We start from the raw sequence: 12,036 nt of genomic DNA on the forward strand, positions 1-12,036 counted from the left end.
GGCTTGAAAATATACTTTTAACATCCTTATGCTTTGGATTCAAAGGCAAGAGAGATGTAATCCATCAAAGCCAATGGTTTTGTACAAAAAGACAACTCTGCCCCATTAATATACATAGTGTTAATTCGTTCTTCTTTCACAAGTACATCAAACAAAAGTGTGTGTTTGGCATAGTCATTAATCCCGGCCTAGACATCAACCTGGCAAGGCCATTGGTGTAACAAGTTAGCGGCTTAACCATAGATTTACTGATCCAACTATTTCCTTCCTCATTCAGTCCAACTACTAATCCAAGATCACTAAGTTGACCAATTGAACCATTGGGTTAGGTTTAGTAACTCTGTGTTCGCCATGCTTTGAGTTTTTATTTCCTGACTTTTATCTTTATTTTGTTGAAAACAAAAACTTCTTTATTCACACGAAGTTTGCACCAATACTTAAGCAGTTAGCAATCATCAGAAATAGTGTATGTGATGTAAATTTTTCATGCAATTATGATTCTAGTCTCAAAATCCTTTAAACCCAATGAAAATTTCTCAATGGGTTAAAAAGGATTTTGAACAATTTTCATTGGGTTATGATGGATTTTCAGTCTTAATTTGTACTCCACACAATAAACTTACATAAATTAGTCTTGGATGACAATTGCCGGCTATAACTACTTTATAATGTACATTAATGAACATCCCCATATGATCATTGATAAACAAAGAATGCAAAAAGAAGGAATGATTGCTTATATCCAGTCTACTTAAACATTAAGTTTGAACTTAATCTACTCAAACATTAAGTGTTTCTGCACACATACTCATCTAAACTCACAACCCTACAAGCATTTCAATCTGCGATCAATTGGTGCTCGAAATACACAAGAATTTTGCAAAACAAAGTCAAGTTGGCAGCTTACCGGTCAAGTCGTTCCCACCCAAATATAAACCTGTAAGCGTGGTTAGATTCCAAATTTCTCTTGGTATATATCCTTGGAATTTGTTGTAAGACAAGGATAAAACTTGGAGTCCTGAGCATTCTCCGATGCCTGATGGAATTTCACCTTCAAAGTTATTAAGTGATAAGTAAAGCCCTTGAAGTTGTGGGAGATAATCGCAGATATGTGCTGGAAGGTAACCCGATAAGCTATTACTCGTAAAACCAAAAACTTGCAATGAGGAGAGGTTAAACAGAGCCTGTGGCAGAGGGCCTGCAAGTTGGTTATATTGAATTTCCAAAAGTTTCAATTTCGGTAGAGCGCTGAATTCTTCTGAAAGATTTCCAGTAAAAAAGTTGTAACCCAACCTGATGGTCTCTAACTTTGTGAAATTAGAGAGCCTGCCTGATAATGAACCTGAAAATCCGTTATCTCGGAAGGATAAGTATCGGAGTGCAGTTAAAGCTCCCAACCATGACGGAAGTTCTCCCTCAAAGTTATTACCTTCCAAATTGATGTACTTCAATCGGCGCAGACGAGATAGCTCGGTTGGAAGATGTCCATGAAAGCTGTTATTCATAACATTCAACCTGACGAGAAAAGAAAGATTTCCCAGTTCTGGAGGTATCGTTCCCGCAATTCCCATGTAAGAAAGGTCAATGGCTGCGACTCTGTGATGACGAGCATTACAAGTGATACCAATCCAGCTGCAAACAGAGGTAGAAGTGGACCAGTTGGTTGGGATGATCCTTTGGGGATCAAAAATGGCGGCTTTGAAGGCAAGAAGAGCATTCAGATCACTAGCACTGTTGTTATGGTTATTGGCAATACTTATGCTAGCTGAGCTAGTTGCGCTAAAGTGCAACAGTACCAAGGCTCCAACGAAGAGAAAATAAGTTCTCTGCATTGCTTATAGAGGTAAATAAGCTTGACGAATGCCAAATAAATATAGAACATGAGCATACATTGTGACTTTGGGCAGGTCTTATATAGGCATAATTGCGGTTGACTTGCTTTTTTTTCCACAACGTATTGTCGTTGTATTTCTTTTGTAAAACTGGATTATCAACTGAAGATGTAAATTGGTAAAAATGTTGAAAATTGGAGCTTTGGAATTGGTAAAGTCTTACACGTGTGAATTGGTAAATTGCTGTTATCATCGTCTATGACGAAGTGATGAGACTTCGTCAAATTGAAGTCCCTCGTCTGTTCACCAAGTTTCCATTTTGATATGTTCCCTACTTTATTGTTTTCTTCTTTCAGATTGCTACATATTACCCTGGCAAAACAGACACTAACTGATAGGAGATCTATTACTCAATTTGGTGAATTAATGGCAAACAGAAACTAACTGCATATTATCGCCTTGACTCTATCTTGAGACGTGCGGTTTTATTTTGTCACAGTTTGAAATTAGGCAAAAATGCCAACTATTGTACCCCAAAGCTGACAAGTGTGGAGCAGCTTTTTTTAAGTGTATTCTCTATCTCTTACATTTAGTATTGAAGGAATGTAACCCAACCCACCAATTAAGTAATAAACCTGGGATAAAAATGCTTTTATATATCTAAAGAGCTTATGACTACCATAAAACACAATGAATTTAGATTGAGCAAGGATTTTCCTCAGTCAATACTTGTCCTTAAACAGTAGTTTGTACTTGTATAGGAATTAGGATTTTGTTTTCTATCAATTTTGTTTCTGTGCTTATTGCACTGTAACTGTCAGGCAATAGGAAAGACCTTAAAACCTCTTTTCTGATCATTGGTCCAACTCCCATAGTTATATTTTTGTACTTGAATATGCTCTGATGCTTTATCAATTAATATATACACCAATTCACTTCTTTCAAATCTTTTTCACCCCCAACCTTAAGTATAAAATTCGAATCCTAATCCTGACAATGAAAATAATCCTAAAAAATCTTCTCTGATCACTAGGGCCAACTCCGATAGTTATATTTTTCTCCTTGAGCATGGTTTGATGCTTTATCAATTAAATCTGATTTTCACGTGTAAAAAAAAAAAAAAAAAAAAAAAAAAGCTACGCTTACCCCGGACATGCATTTCTATCCCTCAGTCGCCAGCAATCACCTGTCGACCCGGGGGAACTTTGTACCTCAACTTGGACTGGGTCGCAAGTGGGTTCTTTCCCAGTAGCTATGGACAATTTAAGCAGCTTGTCTTGATGAAGACCACTAGAGCTGGTAAAAAAGCCCAAAATCCAACAACCCGTCCAACTCGTTCATTAATTTTAAAAGATGGGTGGGGTCAAATGGGTTATGGATTTTGTTGGGTTGGGTAAGAACAACCCAACTTATTCATTGGACGGGTTGAATTTTTTATTTAGGTGCCCAATACCCAACTTGTTTAAAAGTAATTCAAAATAATAAATATAAAATTCAATACGCATATGCTCAACTATTTGTATTTGGACATGTGTTAATAATGCATTGATTAATTTTTATTCAAAATTCTCATATATATATTTTCAATCAATATTTTTAATTTTTCTTTAAAAAAAAGAAACTTGAAATAAAAACTCATGCTTATTTTACTTTTTTAACAGTAGTTAAACTTGCTCAACTTCTATAATAATTTATTATGCCTTTTAAAAGTATGTTGTTTTCCTCCCTTTTTTTCTTTTTTTTTTTTGTGGTTGTTCTCAAATAGCTACTTGCTTTTGTTTGTTAATATTTCATGTATGTATAATATTGTACAAATTTCTTTTTTAACCTTTTAGCATTATATAATTTCGGATTCTTCAAATTTACAAACAAAACTTACTTTGCATCAGCCTAATTTTTCACTAATTCAAAATAATGCGATCCCAATGTGGTAAAAATGTTAGAATAGTTCATGAATTCTCCTCTCATTTATTTCTTAAAAAGTTTGAGATTTTCTTTAATAATTTTTTGGGGACCAATACCTGTACATTTTACAAGCATATAATATTTTCTGCTTTATATCAAAGCTGTGGTAATTCTAAAAGATTAATATGACCATAGCATCAAGTATGATCCTAGATGATTCTAATTAATCAGGTGATGAATTATCTAACTCTATCAAATCAATAAAAAAATACCTTCTAATATATATTATATGTATATAGATCATGATATTAACTTCGAATCAATATAGTTGACTTGCAGATTCTAGTCCAATGATTTCATTTCGTTTGAAGCAAACACTTCCAATCGTCAACTTCATGAGAAGCTTACAATCAGCAAGACAATTAATTTTCCCTCTTAATTAGCGAGTCCAAGAACCAAAATGCCATAATGTCTCCAGTCATTTAATGGAAGAAAGCAATTTCCATATTATCCCCAGAGTGGAGTCCTGATGCATGGACCTTTCACAACAGTTTGCAAAATTTCTAAAGTCATGAATCATAAAATTTTTTAGAATATAAGGGCTAAAGTACAAACTTATTTTCTATAATTTCAATATTATTATACAACAAATTATATGTCTCTTACTTACATTTTCAAGTATAATATAATCTAGCATTCATTAATTTAAATACATAAAATACTACAATTTACAATAAAGCAGATATAAATAGTAAAAGTGTTAATAAGTTGTGACAAAAATAAGTTTCAATCAATTAGTAGTATTAAAAAGTATAAAGTAAACAATTTTTTTAGCTAATCTATTTAAATGTACAATTTATTATCTAAAATTCACATACAAGCAATATAAAATATTATTCTATTTATGATGTGTTTTCAAGTAATTTAAGAAGTGAGTGTGTGTTTTTTGCGTGAAAATACATTTATGTATGTGAAAATGTGTTTATATGTGTGAAACAAATCTTTTTTATGTGTTAAAATGTATGTGAAAAAGTTTATGTATTAAAATGTATTAATTAATATATTGGATCATGAGTTTGAGATAATCCAATATGATCCAATCCAAAATCAACCCAATCTAAATTGGACGAATTGAATTTTAAGTGAAAATCCAATATTAACCCACCCAAAACCCGTCCAACTTGCCCAATATAAAGACCACATTCATTGAAGGTGCTTTCTTGATGGAGACCGGCTGCCCAATTCTCTAACTTGATACTGTTGTTTTGTTGTCCTTTACTTCACTTGGTAGGAATAAATGCCAACAGGAGGAAGATTATTATCTCTCTTCGGACTTCATCGGAATAAATGCCACTGGGCCTTTAGTCCAGTGATCATCCCAAGCTTCCTTAAGCTTGGTAGTGCGGGAGATCAAGGGTTCGAACCTTGCTTTCCACAAAATTTGTCACAATATGTGACGGTCTTCATTGACCAATTTCGATGGAATCTTTACTCACATCGAGTCCCCTCCCCCTCCCCCTAGAATAGGCTAGTTTAGGTTATAAGAATTCTATCGTGTCGACAAAAAAAAAAAAGGATTAATTCAAAATAGTAGTAATAGTGTTTATGGAGAATTCTAAATTGCTTGTCTTGTCACTCTGACTTTAGCAGATACTTCCTAGTCTATTGGTGATAATCACATAACATTACAATCACTACCCTACCAAGACCTATTCAACCTTGAGGATGCTACCTTGACAAAGAACCATGGGGTCCCAGTCTCAAATCTACTAGGTGTGCGTATTAGAAAATATATTTGCTTATGGTTTATAAATGATCCACCTTGATGGGTTTAATACAATCTCGTTGGTAGGTTTTTAAGTCACTAATAACAATGAACTAGAAAAATAGAGGGGTAAAAAGTTGTGCGGTGTTGGCTAAATTCACCATTAGCAAAATACACAAGTATTTCAGATGGTTTACGTCTATACTCTCAAATTAAATTAATTACTTCTATACTCTCAAATTTCAGATGGTTAGAATTTACCATTTGATTGTAGATTATTACAGTATCCTTCTCCCAAGTATTAAAAACACACCTAATTACTTCCCAAAAATTACAAATCCTCATTTATCATCCTGTCCTATTTTTAGTTACATTCTCAAATTCAACCTTCTCGGGTCCCTGATTGGCCGTCGAGATTTCCTTAGACTAACTTTTTATGTATTTGCTTCAACTTTAGCTGTTGAGTGTTTTGCAGGGTAATTGACGTAACAAGCAATGTCAAGGTCATAATTATAAAATCTAGCCCGACCCAGCAGTTGAACCAATCAACCTAGTAAGTCCATCATAGTATCGGATCAGGTCACTAATTAGATTGTTTCAACAAAAAATCCATTGACTAGTTAATGACCTGGCAATTTAACCGGTGAATTGGAAAAAAATCAATGGTTGAACCGCCAATTGAACCACTAACTTAAAATTTTTATTATTTTTATAATTTAGGATATATTATTATATTATATAATATAATTAATCTGCAACCCACAATTGAACCATCAACCCGGTGACTCGGTCATTTCTCCGAGTCGAGTTTCAGGTCGGATTTATTAATTATGGTTCAAATTTCCTTAGACTAGCTTTTTATGTATTTGCTTTAGCTTTCGCTGTTGAGTGTTTTGTAGAGTAATTGACGTAACGAGCAATGTCAAGGTAATAGTTATAAAATCTAGCCCGATCCGAAACTCGATCCAAGGAGGTGGAACATGCTGAAATTTTTATAAAAAATATCTATCTACTGTTAAGAGAAGGTATAAAATGAGTTGCTCCCTGAATCACCAACAATCCAGTGAAGAACTCCATTAAGCGTAGTTTCTCAAAATTTAGCTATTTAACAAATGTTCCCACCATTTTCTAGCTTGAGGCAATGGTACAATATTAATTTTAACATTCTCCAACTATTGTCAACCACAATTACAAATATAACCTTCGATTTTGCCCTGAATAAGTGCTATTAATTTCTATAAATTAAGTAGTAATTGTAGCACAGAAAACTAATTTGCTAACTTTGTTCTTCGCACCTTTAAAATGTAATTTGTAATTAACTAAATGCATGAATCTACATGCCACATTCATGTTCTGTATGTATAAACACATATGCCTATGTGTTCCTCTATATGGTGATATATATTGATGATCAATTTATTTCTCATTTATATGCAAAAATTGAAAAGGGCAAAGATGTATGAATAACTAAATGTAAATTAACAGCTTAATTGCCATATATGTATGACAAGCATAAACACCAAGTCAACATATAAATTGGGATCATAAACTTAAGGTCTCCATGCCTGTAAACAAATTTTTGGCAATACAACATATCTCATTCCTGTCTTGAACTTTAAGCAAGACAAAGAATTCCCCCATATAAATTTGCACTCCAGGGCTCCGCCATATATTCAGTAGAAAAACATGAGTACTACTTGAATGAATGGTAAGCCTTGGAATGAGATTTTGATATACTATGCAATTGTAGAAAAAGTTGCTAATGGATTATCTCATATATAATGGTATTACGATCTACTTCAAGGCGTGATACCTTTGATAAACTGAAGTTTGATCTTCTGCAATGCTCCTAGAACTTCTTTCAAGTTTATTCTCTCCTCAGGAGCATCTGTCGTGCAACTGAAACTAAGTTGCAAGATAGACGATATGCATTCAATCTTCCTTTGTACCGTTTTATCTTCAAGCTGAAGCAAGTCTGCATCTATAACCTGAATCACAGAATCTGGTGAGCATTCTTGTATCCAACGCCTGAGGTTTAATTCTTATGTGAACATCTCATCCTTAGGCTTTCTTTTTGTAAATGTCTCCATCAATATAATCCCAAAGCTGTAAACATCACTACTTGTTGAAATCAATCCTTCCAAACCATACTCTAGCATCAAAAAATTTGAAACTAGTTGTTAAAGTCAAGTACCAGTACCAGTTCACCAATTTCAAATTTTTTAAATTTCACATACTGTACTAGTTGTTAAAAGTTGAAACATTAATTTGAATGACATAAAGAATTCGAAATTGTAATAAAAAAAAGTCACCTGGGACAATATATCAAAATGTACCAAGAGTCTTTGTTTGTACCACAGATTCTCAATCTCCCAACAACTTTGCAATTCCAAAATCACAAACATGCCCAACCATAGGAGTTGAATAACCATAATGGAGATATTCCAAACCACAAGCCACATCTATCATAACATCCAATCGTTGCTTGATGTTTAAGAAATGAGGGTTTGAATGAAGCCATTTCTCAAGGCTTCCATTGGACATGTATTCGAGCACCAAAGCCTTGAGGTCAAGGCTAGAGCAAGCAATAATTACTCTAGCTAAATTTCGATGACGAAGGCAGCTTAAGACTTCATATTCTCGATCAAAGCTTTTAAATGCACCTTCTAGCTGCAAATCGAATACCTTTATGGCCCAAACCATCCCATTTTCGCGAATTCCCTTGTAAACTGAACCAAAGCTCCCCGAGCCAAGCAAGTTACTCTTGCTGAATCCATTTGTTATTTGTCTAAGTTCATGGAAGGGTGCCCTTTCAAATGTCGCCATGTGAAGCAAGTTCTGAGTCGGAGCTGGAGTTTTCTTTCTCAACTTTAACCGTATCAAAAAAAATTGAAATCACCAAGGCTAATATGACAGATCCTGATGCCAACAGAACAATCATGACTATCCTTTTTTGATAGAGCGATTTTTAGGCATGTTTTACACCATTACTTTGTCCTAATTTTGGTCACTCATGGTGCTAAAAATTGGAATTTTACTCATATTTGATATTTGTTTGAATTGTAGAAGGTTGGTGCTAAAAGTGATCTCGTGAGGCGAATTTCCAAAATCCCTTTATTTCAGGGCGTGCCCACGCCAAACAAATGAGGAGACTCATCCAAAAGCAGGATCCGCAGGCTTGGTAGCATAAAAGCCAACTAGGAAGCCAGGTCCACGTGGACCAGATGCGTGGGATCGAAACCCTTGGACAAAAGCCTTGCTCCTAATGTGATTCCTACTGGCGGCGCTATAAAGAAGGGAAAAAACCGAGATTCACGAGGAGAAAATGACATTAGTTTTTAGTTTTTTTTTTTCGATCTGTCAGACGTCCTCTTCTTTTCTTTTTTCTTTTTGACTTTCCGCACTAGCCTTAGAGAATTGGGGGGGTGTAGCTTTCGTTTGCTTTCTCTGGAAGACGACTGGGGATTTTTCGCTTCTGTTTCCTTTGTTTCGTGTGCCCTTTGTGGGACCTGGGACCTGCGCTTTTACCTTTTGTTTTGGACAAAACAAAGTGAAGCGAGACTTTCCCCCCCTTTTGGTTTTCTTCGTTATTCCGTCTCTCCTGAATTCTTGGTAATTAATCGGATGGAATTAATCAAATCACGCGAAGTTGATACGATGAGGAGTGGCTAGTTTTCTCCTCTACCCAAAGGTCGATGCAAGGGCGCGGTCCATAATATCTGTGAGATCTAATCGAATTTTTACTATTTCGTCCAATTTGTTGCTATTCTTGCGTTCTCTGAATTAATTGTTCATGGTTATTTTATTAATTAAATATCAACGGCCGGGTATTTGATTTAATTTAATAGTCTACTGTCACATTAACTAAATTGAATCCGTAATTGTTCGTTTAGTTGATAGCTAGTGACAACCACCATAATTGACTTTGTGTTGGGGGAATGTAAGATCTAATTTAAACAAACCCTTTTAGCGTGTTTATTGGTTAGGGTTGGGTTCTTCTAGTTTTAATGCAACTGGATAATTAAATTCCTACGGGCGCACCTAGGGTTATTTTCTAGTTAGAGAAGCAGTCAACGGTCGTATCTTAACTGTCGAAAAGGTAAGGAAGAACTAGCTGTCAAAGCTTGTTGATAACTATAACCAACCTAGTAACGAACGAATGAAATATCTTTGCATCGATGATCATTTAATTATTATTTTTAGTAAATTGTATTTGTGGAGTTATCTTTTGAATTTTATTATTTTATTTTCATTTCCATCCCATTAATCATCCCCCAATTTTATTCTATTGATTTGGAAAGAAACAACTTCCTACCCGTTTCCTGTGGAATCGACCATACTTGTCATTGTACTCAAAATTAATATTTTTATAAACAAACCTCGTATATCGGATCAAGCAAACTTTTCAGGAACAGGGTGAATCAAGTAACCCATTGCACACCTAGGGTCCCTGCTCCAGTACTTGAATTTGTTCTATAATTAATTGTGGTGCCAATTAGGATTTTTTAGTAATTATTATTGCACAGGTTTGACACCTGTCAATTTTTTACGCCGTTGACGGGGAACGGTGTTTTGGTTAATTTTGTTTCTTTCTAAGTCATTTTCGTCGAATTTGTCTGGCACTTTTTTAGTTTATACATCGGTCTTCTCGTACAGATGAATTAATTTTCAATCCGGAGGTCGAGAAAACTGCGCGCCGAACTAGGAAAGAAACTAGACAACTCAGGGAGGAGCAATCTAGCATTGCTTCTCAGGAATTAGATCCAAAGATCGAATCAACAGATTCAAGTGGTGATAGTTCAAGTGACCAAGGCCAAGAGGACATCCCTATGGCGAATGCAAGAACACTAAGGGAGTTGACTGCTCCAAAATTGCCCCAGCAGCCTTTGTGCATCACATTTCCAACATTGGCTGAAAATACCTCATTCGAATTGAAGTCAGGGCTAATTCACCTATTACTCACGTTTCATGGCCTCTCAGGTGAGGAACTCCATAAACACATCCAAGAGTTCGATGTGGTATGCTCCAGTATGAAGCCTCTTGGAATTACTGAGGAGCAGATCAAACTCAGGGCCTTTCCTTTTTTCCTTAAAGATGCAGCAAAGGATTGGTTATACTATCTACCTGCAGGTAGTATTACAACATGGGCCCAACTTAAGAAGAAATTTTTGGAAACATTCTTCCCTGCATCCCGGGCTGCAAGTCTAAGAAAAGAGATATGCAGCATTAATCAGTATCTTGGAGAATCTCTATATGATTACTGGGAAAGGTTCAATAAGTTGTGCACTAGATGCCCACAGCATCAAATTAGTGAACAACTATTGATCTAATATTTTTATGAGGGACTCCAGTCGTCCGACAAGAGTATTATTGATGCTGCGAGTGGGGGAGTCCTGGCGAACAAGACACCACGAGAAGCATGGATACTCATTGAATCTATGGCGAAAAATTCTCAACAATTTGATTTCCGGGAGAGAAACCCTACCCGTAGGGTTAATGAGGTAGATGCGTCGTCCATTCAGCAGTCCATTCAGCAGCAGTTATCTAAGTTAACGTCTTTCGTGCGGCAATTAGCCGTGGGGAACATGCACCAAGTTAAGGCCTATTGAATCTGCACAAATGTAGGCCACCCCACTGACTCATGCCCTATGCTGCAAAAGGATGGGGCTGAACAAGTGAACATGGCTGGAGGCGTGCCCGCGCCTCGTAGACAGTATGATCCATACTCCAACACATACAATCCAGGTTGGCGAGACCACCCCAATTTTAGTTATGGTAATAAGCCACAGACTTCATTTTCTAATCGTCTACCAGGATTCCAACAACCGTGGCAACAAAAGTCTCAACCCTCGCCCCCCAATTCAGGAAGTTCTTTGGAGGAAATTGTCAAGAGTTTGGCCACGACCACCACTCAGCTCCAGCAAGAGCCTAGAACCTTAGTCGCGAGCACTGCTCAACTCCAGCAAGAGACCAGGTCCTTGGTCGCGAGCATTACTCAATTCCAGCAGAACACCAAAGCAGGCATGAAAGACATGAAGACTCGAATGAATCAAATGGCAACTGCCATTAATCGCCTGGAGTCCCACGTCTATGGAAAATTGCCTTCACAGCTTGAGGCAAACCCCAGAAATGTAAGTGCCAGGACATTAAGGAGTGGCAAATAGGTGGAGGGGTTTAAGGTCATGAACTTGAAAAGTAAGAATGAAAATGAGATCGAAAGGGAGATGGAAGAGGAAGGGCGCATCTGTGGCAACCCTGAGGTAACTCTTACTCCATCTGTGTCCATTAAATCAAATTTACCCCTTTTTCCATGCAGGTTAGAAAGGACGAAGAAGGCGGAAAAGGAGAAAGAGATCCTGGACGTATTCAAAAAGGTGAAGATCAACATCCCATTGTTGGAAGCGATTAAGCAAGTACCGAAGTACACGAAATTTTTCAAGAACTTGTGCACCCATAAGAGAAAGTTGAGAGGGGATGAAAGAGTAGCGGTAGGAGAAAACATATCAGCCATACTCTAACGAAAGCTCCCACCCA

At 36.3% G+C, this 12,036-nt stretch overlaps 1 non-coding gene across 1 annotated transcript; it reads right to left on the reverse strand.

Annotated features, from left to right (window-relative positions):
* Positions 1-10,703: 10,703 nt before the first annotated feature.
* Positions 10,704-10,810, reverse strand: LOC113719816 (small nucleolar RNA R71). The gene has a single exon (XR_003455056.1). It is a non-coding gene; the product is annotated as a small nucleolar RNA R71 (small nucleolar RNA).
* Positions 10,811-12,036: the final 1,226 nt, after the last annotated feature.

This window comes from Coffea arabica, chromosome 11c, assembly GCF_036785885.1.
Source record: "Coffea arabica cultivar ET-39 chromosome 11c, Coffea Arabica ET-39 HiFi, whole genome shotgun sequence".
NCBI classification, from domain to species: Eukaryota; Viridiplantae; Streptophyta; class Magnoliopsida; order Gentianales; family Rubiaceae; genus Coffea; species Coffea arabica.